Source organism: Neoarius graeffei, chromosome 10 (genome assembly GCF_027579695.1).
Source record: "Neoarius graeffei isolate fNeoGra1 chromosome 10, fNeoGra1.pri, whole genome shotgun sequence".
Lineage (NCBI taxonomy): Eukaryota > Metazoa > Chordata > Actinopteri > Siluriformes > Ariidae > Neoarius > Neoarius graeffei.
In genome coordinates this window covers 63974425-63987013 of record NC_083578.1, presented here as the reverse complement: position 1 = coordinate 63987013, position 12589 = coordinate 63974425, and positions in this window count along the sequence as shown.

Sequence of the window (12589 nt, the reverse complement as noted above, 5' to 3'; positions counted from 1 at the left end):
TAACATACCAAGATGGTTGATTCAATATCTATAAAGTTTTTTTTTATTTGTGTATGTCGAGGTAATGGGCACCAGGTCTTTCATGGGGGGAAAAAAAACCCCAAACCCTACTACAACCCCGATTCCAAAAAAGTTGGGACAAAGTACAAATTGTAAATAAAAACGGAATGCAATAATTTACAAATCTCAAAAACGGATATTGTATTCACAATAGAACATAGACAACATATCAAATGTCGAAAGTGAGACATTTTGAAATTTCATGCCAAATATTGGCTCATTTGAAATTTCATGACAGCAACACATCTCAAAAAAGTTGGGACAGGGGCAATAAGAGGCTGGAAAAGTTAAAGGTACAAAAAAGGAACAGCTGGAAGACCAAATTGCAACTCATTAGATCAATTGGCAATAGGTCATTAACATGACTGGGTATAAAAAGAGCATCTTGGAGTGGCAGCGGCTCTCAGAAGTAAAGATGGGAAGAGGATCACCAATCCCCCTAATTCTGCGCCGACAAATAGTGGAGCAATATCAGAAAGGAGTTCAACAGTGTAAAATTGCAAAGAGTTTGAACATATCATCATCTACAGTGCATAATATCATCGAAAGATTCCGAGAATCTGGAAGAATCTCTGTGCGTAAGGGTCAAGGCTGGAAAACCATACTGGGTGCCCGTGTTCTTTGGGCCCTTAGACGGCACCGCATCACATACAGGCATGCTTCGGTATTGGAAATCACAAAATGGGCTCAGGAATATTTCCAGAGAGCATTATCTGTGAACACAATTCACCGTGCCATCCGCCGTTGACAGCTAAAACTCTATAGTTCAAAGAAGAAGCCGTACCTAAACATGATCCAGAAGCGCAGACGTCTTCTCTGGGCCAAGGCTCATTTAAAATGGACTGTGGCAAAGTGGAAAACTGTTCTGTGGTCAGATGAATCAAAATTTGAAGTTCTTTATGGAAATCAGGGACGCCGTGTCATTCGGACTAAAGAGGAGAAGGACGACCCACGTTGTTATCAGTGCTCAGTTTAGAAGCCTGCATCTCTGATGGTATGGGGTTGCATTAGTGCGTGTGGCATGGGCAGCTTACACATCTGGAAAGACACCATCAATGCTGAAAGGTATATCCAGGTTCTAGAGCAACATATGCTCCCATCCAGACGACGTCTCTTTCAGGGAAGACCTTGCATTTTCCAACATGACAATGCCAAACCACATACTGCATCAATTACAGCATCATGGCTGCGTAGAAGAAGGGTCCGGGTACTGAACTGGCCAGCCTGCAGTCCAGATCTTTCACCCATAGAAAACATTTGGCTCATCATAAAACGGAAGATACGACAAAAAAGACCTAAGACAGTTGAGCAACTAGAATCCTACATTAGGCAAGAATGGGTTAACATTCCTGTCCCTAAACTTGAGCAACTTGTCTCCTCAGTCCCCAGACGTTGACAGACTGTTGTAAAGAGAAAAGGGGATGTCTCACAGTGGTAAACATGGCCTTGTCCCAACTTTTTTGAGATGTGTTGTTGTCATGAAATTTAAAATCACCTAATTTTTCTCTTTAAATGATACATTTTCTCAGTTTAAACATTTGATATGTCATCTATGTTCTATTCTGAATAAAATGTGGAATTTTGAAACTTCCACATCATTGCATTCCGTTTTTATTTACAATTTGTACTTTGTCCCAACTTTTTTGGAATCGGGGTTGTACTTAACTGATCCTATACAAACTTTTTATTTTTTAATTCTAATCATGGTATTGTGCATGTAAATGCCTAGTGGAATTATTGCCATAATCAGTGCATTTACATACAGTCAGAAGGCTACTAGATTGGACATGTTTTCAAAAATTATATGCATTTTGTGGAAAAATTAATACACATTGTTCAGGATTTCCAAAACGGATTACTTATTAGATGCTACTTTTTAAAAGGCAAAAGGTCTCAGGTTGCTAATACCTTCGCGTATTATCTAAAATGAATATAACTCCTATGTCAGCTGTCATTTGATCACAAATGGGTCACTTTTACAGTCCTGTGGAAAAAATAAATACATCCCAAAATTGTAGACTTTTCTCAACATATTTAAAGAAACATACATTGCATTCTCTTTGATACAATGACTATAGATAAAGATAATATACTCCAACAAATGACACATAAAATTTACATTTTGTAGGCATCCATAATAAAAGAGTAAGTACACCCTTCCATTTATCACACTTTCAAGTCCATAAAATGAGAATCAGATGTTCCAGATTAGGTGCCGTTGATTAGATCCTCCTGCAGATGGACGTGCAGGTGGAGCCTGTATGATTTAAACCTGACATCTAGGGCCTGGTATTTTCTTTGCTACTGAAGTGTGTGGTGTCATCGTACCAAGATCTAAAGAGCTCTCTATGAAGCTGCACTCACGTCTGCATACCCTGAAAAGAGGGGTTGGATGATCAATGGCTCATTATCATTGAAAAGAACAGGCAGGGCTGTTTAGACTGGATGAAAAAGGTGGTGTGATGCTTTTTCCTTGTGATATTTTGACAAAAGCACGTCACAGACATTTCATTCAGACCTCAGGGAACTGTCAACTTGTGGACAAGGAGTATAATATGTCTCCTTTAATATTTTTAATATTGACAAGCAACTTTATTCGTGGGAAAAGGTGAACTATATTGAATACTGTGTTAACTCTACATAGAATTACAACCCCGATTCCAAAAAAGTTGGGACAAAGTACAAATTGTAAATAAAAATGGAATGCAATAATGTGGAAGTTTCAAAATTCCATATTTTTATTCAGAATAGAACATAGATGACACATCAAATGTTTAAACAGAGAAAATGTATCATTTAAAGAGAAGAGAAAAATTAGGTGATTTTAAATTTCATGACAACAACACATCTCAAAAAAGTTGGGACAAGGCCATGTTTACCACTGTGAGACATCCCCTTTTCTCTTTACAATTGTCTGTAAACGTCTGGGGACTGAGGAGACAAGTTGCTCAAGTTTAGGGATAGGAATGTTAACCCATTCTTGTCTAATGTAGGATTCTAGTTGCTCGACTGTCTTTGGTCTTTTTTGTCGTATCTTCCATTTTATGATGCGTCAAATGTTTTCTATGGGTGAAAGATCTGGACTGCAGGCTGGCCAGTTCAGTACCCGGACCCTTCTTCTACGCAGCCATGATGCTGTAATTGATGCAGTATGTGGTTTGGCATTGTCATGTTGGAAAATGCAAGGTCTTCCCTGAAAGAGACGTTGTCTGGATGGGAGTATATGTTGCTCTAGAACCTGGATATACCTTTCAGCATTCTTTCGATTACGTTCATTATGTCTTATATTAAATATAGTTAGTTTTTTTTTTTCTTTTTTATCAGACATCTAATTTTTGGGTTTGTTTACCTGACATGTTTCGACGTACAACTTCCGTCTTCCTCAGAGTGTCACCGGATGTTAATTGGTGACGCATCTTTTATCAGCTGCTGTTTTCTGAAGGCGTGGCCTTCCTGTCTGGTTTGACAGGTCGGTCACGCCTTATACTGTCTGTTCGTCCCCTGCAAGATGTGACTCCAGGTATGGGAGAGCATGTATGCTCCCTCATCCCGGTTGATGGTCCTCGGGCTTCGCTTACGGATCTCTATGGCCTCCCTGATCCAGCGCTGATGTTTGTTATCTTCTGTGCGGATGACTCTGGCATTCCCCCAGTCCATAATGTGGTTTTCCCTTTTACAGTGATCTGTTATAGCTGACTTATAATTTTCCTGTTGTGCCTTTTCTTTTATTGTTCGGGTTTGTCTTGTAGCTGTCTCCTTTTCGCACTCTTTCTTATGTTCATGTTTTCTTGTGTTGAAACTCCTTCCTGTCTCCCCAATATAAGTTTTATTGCATAATTTACATGGAATCTCATATATGGTGTTGCATCTGTTGTCCGGATGTATTCTGTCTTTGGGATGCACCAGGATCTGACGGAGTGTTGTGTGTGGTTTGATAGGTGTGTTAACATTGTGTTTCCTCATTACTCTTTGAATGCGTTCAGTTATTCCCCTGATGTATGGTAATGTAACTACTCCCCTGTGTTCTTGTTTGTTAGTTTGTTTTTTCTCTTTCTTCTGTGTTTTGTTGTTCTTAACCTGTTCCGCCCCTTTGGATATTGCCCATTGTGGATATTGACATGCCTTCAGTGCGTGTTGTATATGTCAATATCCACAATGGGCAATATCCAAAGGGGCGGAACAGGTTAAGAACAACAAAACACAGAAGAAAGAGAAAAAACAAACTAACAAACAAGAACACAGGGGAGTAGTTACATTACCATACATCAGGGGAATAACTGAACGCATTCAAAGAGTAATGAGGAAACACAATGTTAACACACCTATCAAACCACACACAACACTCCGTCAGATCCTGGTGCATCCCAAAGACAGAATACATCCGGACAACAGATGCAACACCATATATGAGATTCCATGTAAATTATGCAATAAAACTTATATTGGGGAGACAGGAAGGAGTTTCAACACAAGAAAACATGAACATAAGAAAGAGTGCGAAAAGGAGACAGCTACAAGACAAACCCGAACAATAAAAGAAAAGGCACAACAGGAAAATTATAAGTCAGCTATAACAGATCACTGTAAAAGGGAAAACCACATTATGGACTGGGGGAATGCCAGAGTCATCCGCACAGAAGATAACAAACATCAGCGCTGGATCAGGGAGGCCATAGAGATCCGTAAGCGAAGCCCGAGGACCATCAACCGGGATGAGGGAGCATACATGCTCTCCCATACCTGGAGTCACATCTTGCAGGGGACGAACAGACAGTATAAGGCATGACCGACCTGTCAAACCAGACAGGAAGGCCACGCCTTCAGAAAACAGCAGCTGATAAAAGATGCGTCACCAATTAACATCCGGTGACACTCTGAGGAAGACGGAAGTTGTACGTCGAAACATGTCAGGTAAACAAACCCAAAAATTAGATGTCTGATAAAAAAGAAAAAAAAAAAACTAACCTTTCAGCATTGATGGTGTCTTTCCAGATGTGTAAGCTGCCCATGCCACATGCACTAATGCAACCCCATACCATCAGAGATGCAGTCTTCTGAACTGAGCGCTGATAACTTGGGTCGTCCTTCTCCTCTTTAGTCCGAATGACACGGTGTCCCTGATTTCCATAAAGAACTTCAAATTTTGATTCGTCTGACCACAGAACAGTTTTCCACTTTGCCACAGTCCATTTTAAATGAGCCTTGGCCCAGAGAAGACGTCTGCGCCATACCTGTCAACCCTCCCGTTTTTCCCGGGAAATCCCTTATTTTGACTTGTTTCCCGCTGTCTTCTCGTTTTTTTATTTTCCCAAAAATATCCCGTATTTTCACATTATATAAAAGTCCCGTATTTTCACAATATAAAAAAGTCGGTAGGTCCAGAATTCATGACGCGCCTCTGACAGGAGTTTACAGCAGGAAGTCGGGCCATGAATTCACGTCCCCGCTTTCTCCAGTACAGCAGGTGGCAGTCTAGTAATTACACATTGATTTTAATTGCATGTCTGTGAAGAAGACTGTCAGAACCAAAGCGCTAGTCTGACCAAGGTCACTGCTCGGAACTTCTCACAAAACTAAAAGATGGTCGTAATTCTTTCCTCAGGCAGGGCTTGAAGTGCGTTCCTGCACTTCTTTATTTTCACCGGAGTGGCAGCGCAGTTGTGTGCGAAGTTTCCCCATTTGTTTGTCTGGCACTGCCTCAACCACAGGCTTGAATTAGCAGTTGGGGATGTTTTAAAGCAGATCAATGGCATAAACAACTTTAAGATCTTCTTCGACAAGCTGTACAGCCTTTATCACGCTTAGCCAAAAAATCAGCGCGAGCTGAGCAGCTGTGCGCAGCGCGTTGAGCAGCGCCTTTCCGTGCGCTGGGTCGCATCCAGTGAGCGCACCGTGAGAGCGGTTTGGTGATTAGTGAACTTAGTTAAACTTAAAGGTGTTTATGTATGTGATGAGTAAACTTAAAGGTGTTAAACCTTCTTTTGCTTTTCTTTTAGTGCAATACGTGCACTAATTCCATCGCATGGTCCACCCCTTGTCATGGTGTGATGGCTTGAGTACCTCAATGATCCGGAGAGCTATGCCAGCGGGAGTGTATGCTCCTGGTAGGGCCACCCATGCTGGACAGGTCAAAGTATAGAGGTCAGACAAATGTGGACCACCTCACCCAGAGGCTAATTGGGTTTGCGTAGGGTTAACACCTCTACCTGTAAAAAGAACAAGTTACAGAAGCATCGACGACAACAAACCTAATCACTCACCTGGGAGAGGAAGGGTCTCCATCTGGGAGACATATGACGCAATGCAGTGAAAGCCGAAAGGAAGCTGTGAGGCCGACTCCCCTTCTGACATCCAGAACACCAACAAGAATAGCTACATGGAACATCAGGACAATGTATGAAGCAGGAAGAACCATCCAAGTAGCGAGAGAGATTAACTATAGGATCGGAGTTCTCGGATTGAGCGAGACAAGGTGGCTACAGACAGGACAGCTAAGACTGTCATCAGGAGAGCAGCTGTTGTACTCGGGACACACAGAGGATGGAGCCCCCCACACTGAGGGCGTGGCCCTGATGTTGGCACCGGAGGCACAGCGAGCACTCATCGGCTGGGAACCTGTCAACTCCCGCATCATCACAGCCAAGTTTACCACCAAGAAGAAGGACATCAGGCTGAATATCATCCAGTGCTATGCTCCCACCAACGATGCGGAAGAAGAAAGGAAGAAGGAATTCTACCAGCAACTGCAGGCAGTGATAGACAGAGGAGGAGCCAAGGACATGACCATACTGATGGGAGACTTCAACGCCAAGATCGGGTCAGATAACACTGGCTACGAGGACATCATGGGGAAACGGACTGGGACAGATGAGCGAAAATGGTGAGTGCTTTGCAGACCTGTGCGCACTGAACCAACTGGTGATTGGAGGAAGTATCTTTCCACACAAGCGCATCCACAAAGCCACATGGAGATCTCCAGACCAAAGAACGGAGAACCAGATCGATCATATTTGCATCAGCCGGAAGTTCAGGAGGTCATGGCGGGATGTGAGGGTGCTGAGAGGAGCTGACGTGTCATCAGATCACCACCTGGTTGTGACAGCAGTGAGACTCCGGCTCAAGAAATACACCAATGCCAACAATAACACACGGACAAGATACAACGTGGGTCTGCTCAGGAACAAAGACACACAAACAGCATTCCAGATCAGCCTTTCCAACAGGTTCCAGCTACTACAGGGGCTGATAGATGACAGTGAGACAGACCTTGAGACACAGTGGGAGGAGAGCAAGAAACTCTGGTGAGATACGTGTGAAGAAGTCTTGGGTAAGAAGAAGGCCCAGCACAAGGAATGGATCTCCACTGATACCATCCAGAGGTTGGAGACAAGGAAAGAGAGGAAAACTGCACTGAACACAAGTCGGACAAGAGCAGCTAAATCAAAAGCACAGGCAGAATACACAGCAGCAGACAGAGAAGTAAAGAGGAGCATCAGGAAAGACAAAAGGGACTTCATCGATAACCTGGCAAGCCAAGCGGAGGAAGCAGCCAGACAGGGTAACCTTAAAGACTTGTACCTGACCACCAAGAAGCTGGCAGGCAAGTTCCAGCAGATGGACAAGCCAGTGAAGGACAAAGACAGAAAACCACTGACGACTGTAGATGAACAGATGAAGCGATGGGCAGAACACTTCAGAGAGCTGCTGAACCGCCCTGCCCCTGAATTATTACCCGACATCCCACCTCCGGAGAGAGAATTACCAATCAGCTGCGATCAGCCCACAAAAGCAGAGATCAAGAAAGCCATCATGACACTGAGGAACGGGAAAGCGGCCGGGCCGGACGGGATACCAGCAGAGGCCATAAAGGCAGACATTGAAACCATGACCAGTGTGCTGCACAGCCTCTTCAGCAAGATCTGGGAGAAAGAGGAAGTGCCAGCTCAGTGGAAAGAAGGGATCGTGATCAAGCTGCCCAAAAAAGGAGACCTCAGGGACTGCAACAACTATTGAGGGATCATGCTCCTGTCAGTGCCAGGCAAAGTGCTCAACAGAATCCTATTGGAGAGGATGAGGGAGGAAGTTGACCCCAAGCTCCGAGATCAGCAGGCAGGCTTCCGCAGAAACAGGTCATGCGCGGATCAGATCGCCAGCCTACGCATCATAGTGGAGCAGTCGCTTGAGTGGAACTCCACCCTTTACATCAATTTCATAGACTACGAGAAGGCTTTTGACAGCGTAGACGGGGAGACACTGTGGAAGCTGCTATGGCACTACGGAGTCCCTGACAAGATCATCTCCCTCATCCGGTGCTCGTACGAAGACATGAGCTGCAGGATCTCCCATGCTGGCCAGCTGTCTGAAAGCTTCGAGGTGAAGACCGGCAGGGGTGTCTGCTGTCACCATTCCTCTTCCTCCTGGTTATCGATTGGATCATGAAGACCACCACAATAGGCAGGAACAACGGAATACAGTGGACACCCTGGACGCAGCTAGATGACCTCGACTTCGCCGACGACCTGGCGCTCCTGGCACACAACCACAGCCAGATGCAGGACAAGACTACCCAACTGGAGACCGTATCGGCGGGGACAGGGCTCAAGATCAGCAGAAAGAAAACGGAGCTGATGAAGATCAACTCCACTGCCTGCACACCAATTACAGTCGGGGGAGAGTCCATCAGGGAGGTGGATTTCTTCTTCTACCTTGGAAGTGCCATTGACCGACAGGGGGACACGGACAGAGATGTCACAGCCAGGATCGGCAAGGCAAGGGCAGTCTTTGTCATGCTCAAAAACATCTGGGCCTCCAAAAAGATCAGCACACGAACCAAACTGCGTATATTCAATTCCAACGTGAAGTCAGTCCTGCTGTATGGATGCGAAACATGGAGGAAGACAAAGACATTGCTGCGGAAGATCCAGACATTTATCAACACATGTCTGAGGCGTATCTACAACATCAGATGGCTGGAGATGATCCCAAATGAAGAGCTGTGGGAACGAGCAGGACAAGAACCTGTGGCCAAGCAAATTCTGAAGAGGAAGTGGTGCTGGATAGGACACACCCTCCGTAAGCCAGCATCCAACATCACACGCCAAGTCCTGACCTGGAACCCGCAGGGGAAGAGGAAGAGAGGCCGGCCTCGCAACAGCTGGAGGAGAGACACTGAGGCTGAGCTGAAGCAACAAGGCACCACCTGGACAGGAGCAGCAAGGACAGCCCAGAATAGAGTGCGCTGGCAAAGAGTCGTCGATGGCCTATGCTCCACCGGGAGCGAAGGGCCTAAGTAAGTAAGTAAAGTGCACTAATTACTTATTTTTTTATTTTTGAAACTTAAAGTAATGTGATTTGTTTTTATTAGTTTAAACTTAAAATGATGCAATGTTTTTCTGTTGTTCTTAAGGTTATCAACCTAATCAAGCCCTAATCAACCCCTTCATCACCTTTGAACTTCAATAAAAAACAAAAAAGGGGAAAAACAGAGTGTTCCTTGTGTGACCAAAGCTCTTTTGAAGTTGGGGCACAAAACTGGGGAAAATCATACACAACTTGACAATATGGTTGTGGTTCTTAGTTCTGATTTGTTTTTACTCCAGCTGTCTACAAACTAAGACACTTTGTTCAAAAATAATATCTCAGAGATTCATTGTGAAAACACATCTGTTCAAACAACAAATACTGTAGTACAACAACAGATGAAAAGAGTAGAGCATTGTCCTTATGAGTCAAGTTTTGCAAAATGCGTGAAGGCAATACAAAAACTGTGAAGTTTTCAATTAAAAAATGTGAACTTGATTTGAACTTATTTGAATGACCGGGATGGCATTGTCAGAAAACCAGGGTTCCTGCACTTTTTTTCCACTTCAAGCACTGTCCTCAGGGAGCGAGTTTCAGTAGACGGCGAGACTAGAGACATGAATAAAGAAAGGAGCGAGGCAAAACCAAAAAAGGTGTATTGCCGCTACTTGCCCAAATGGCAGGACGAATTTAATTTTGTGAAGAAAAGTCAGTTTGATTACCGACTTTCCAAAATTTTCGGAAAGTTCGACTTTCCGAAATTTTCCCTTATTTTGAGTTAAAAATCTGGGAAATATCCCTTTTTTTCAAACCTCAAAGTTGACAGGTATGCGGCGGATGGCACGGTGAATTGTGTTCACAGATAATGAGCCCATTTTGTGATTTCCAATACAGAAGCATGCCTGTATGTGATGAAGTGCTGTCTAAGGGCCCGAAAATCACGGGCACCCAGTATGGTTTTCCGGCCTTGACCCTTACGCACAGAGATTCTTTCAGATTCCCTGAATCTTTTGATGATATTATGCACTGTAGATGATATGATGTTCAAACTCTTTGCAATTTTACACTGTCGAACTCCTTTCTGATATTGCTCCACTATTTGTCGGCACAGAATTGGGGGGATTGGTGATCCTCTTCCCATCTTTACTTCTGAGAGCCGCTGCCACTCCAAGATGCTCTTTTTATACCCAGTCATGTTAATGACCTATTGCCAATTGACCTAATGAGTTGCAATTTGGTCCTCCAGCTGTTCCTTTTTTGTACCTTTAACTTTTCCAGCCTCTTATTGCCCCTGTCCCAACTTTTTTGAGATGTGTTGCTGTCATGAAATTTCAAATGAGCCAATATTTGGCATGAAATTTCAAAATGTCTCACTTTCGACATTTGATATGTTGTCTATGTTCTATTGTGAATACAATATCAGTTTTTGAGATTTGTAAATTATTGCATTCCGTTTTTATTTACAATTTGTACTTTATCCCAACTTTTTTGGAATCGGGGTTGTACCCACTTTCTTTTTACTTATTTTTTGACAACCTAGTATGTGTAAGGGGCAGCAGAAGCAAGTGCTATTGCTGAGGATGTGTTTCTTTGAGCATGACTTACAGCTAGGAGTGGTATGTGGTCACTGTGCAGCAGGTGGAGCCTATAAACCTGTAATGACAGTTGAGTTAGTAAACCAGATAGACACATTGTTTTTAGTTGGCACACCCTTAGTTGAAGCTGCTACAGATGAAGTGTTTCCTGAAGAGCTTGGAGGGGCCAGGTTGCACTCGGACTAAGTGAATTATTAAATCAAAGTGTAGTCCAGTTTTCTTAAAGCATTTTACAACCCTGTTTCCAAAAAAGTTGGGACACTGTGTAAACTATTTAAAAACACAAATGTGGTGATTTGCAAATCTTGAACTCTATTTCATTGAAAATATTCCAAAGAAGAGAAAAAACTAATTAGGTTAATTGGCAACAGGTCATATGATTGTCTATAATATGATTGGGTATAAAAAGAGCATCCCAGAAAGGCGGAGTCTCTTTGAAGTAAAGATAGGGAGGGGTTCACCGCTCTGTGGAAGACAGTGTGGGGAAATAGTGAAACAAGTTAAGAATAACGTTCCTCAAATTAAAATTGCAAAGAATTTGGGGATCACATCATCTATGGTACATAATATAATTAAAGGATTAAAAGAATCTGGAGAAATCTGCGTGTGCAAGAGACAAGGCTGAAAACTGACATTGGATGCGTGTGATCTTCAGGCCCTCAGGAGACACTGCATTAAAAGCAGACACGTGTCTGTAGGGGAAATCGCTGTATGGGCTCAGGAACACTTCAGAAAACCATCGTCTGTGAAAACCGTTCATTACTGCATCCACAAATGCAAGTTAAAGCCAGATATAAACAATATCCAGAAACACCGCCACCTTCTCTGGGCCTGAGCTCTTTTACGATGGACTGCGGCGAAGTGGAAAACTGACCTGTGGTCTGACGATTGAAAATGTGAAATTCTTTTTCAAAATCATGGACTCCATGTCCTCTGGGCTAAAGAGAAGAGGGACCATCCGGCTTGTTATCAGGACACAGTTCAAAAGCCAACATCTGTGATGGTATGGGGGTGCATTAGTGCATGTGGCATAGGTAGCTTGTGCATTTGGGAAGGTACCAATCATTAATGATGAATAATATCTGCAGGTTTTGGAGCAACATGCTGCCATCCAGACGACAGCTTTTTCAGGGAAGGCCTTGGTTATTTTTCCACAAGACAATGCCAAACCGCATTCTATACGTATTACAACTGCATGGCTCCGTAATTAAAAAGTCCAGGTGCAAAACTGGCCTGCCTAGAATCCAGACCTGTCTTCCATTGAAACCATTTGGTGCATTAGCAAATGTTTGAAAATCATAATACAAAGAGAGTACCAGTTGTCTCAGGAGAAGCAGAAATGTCTGGTGCTTTGGCTGTAACCCATGACCTCTTCAAGAACTGTCATGGTACATGTCAGTTTTTTATGTGACTGATCAGATCAAATATCTCTAGGCTCATTTGCTCCTTAAAGTACTACTGTACCACTTTATGCTGCAAGTTTCGTTCACTCTCCTATCAGTGTAATGTCAGCTAAATTCTGACTGCAAAGATTTTAATAAAATGTGCAAACTACTCACAATTGACCTTACCAGTTATGGTAGCATATTTGACACACTTAAAGACGGGTGGTGCAGTGGTTAGCACTGTCGCCT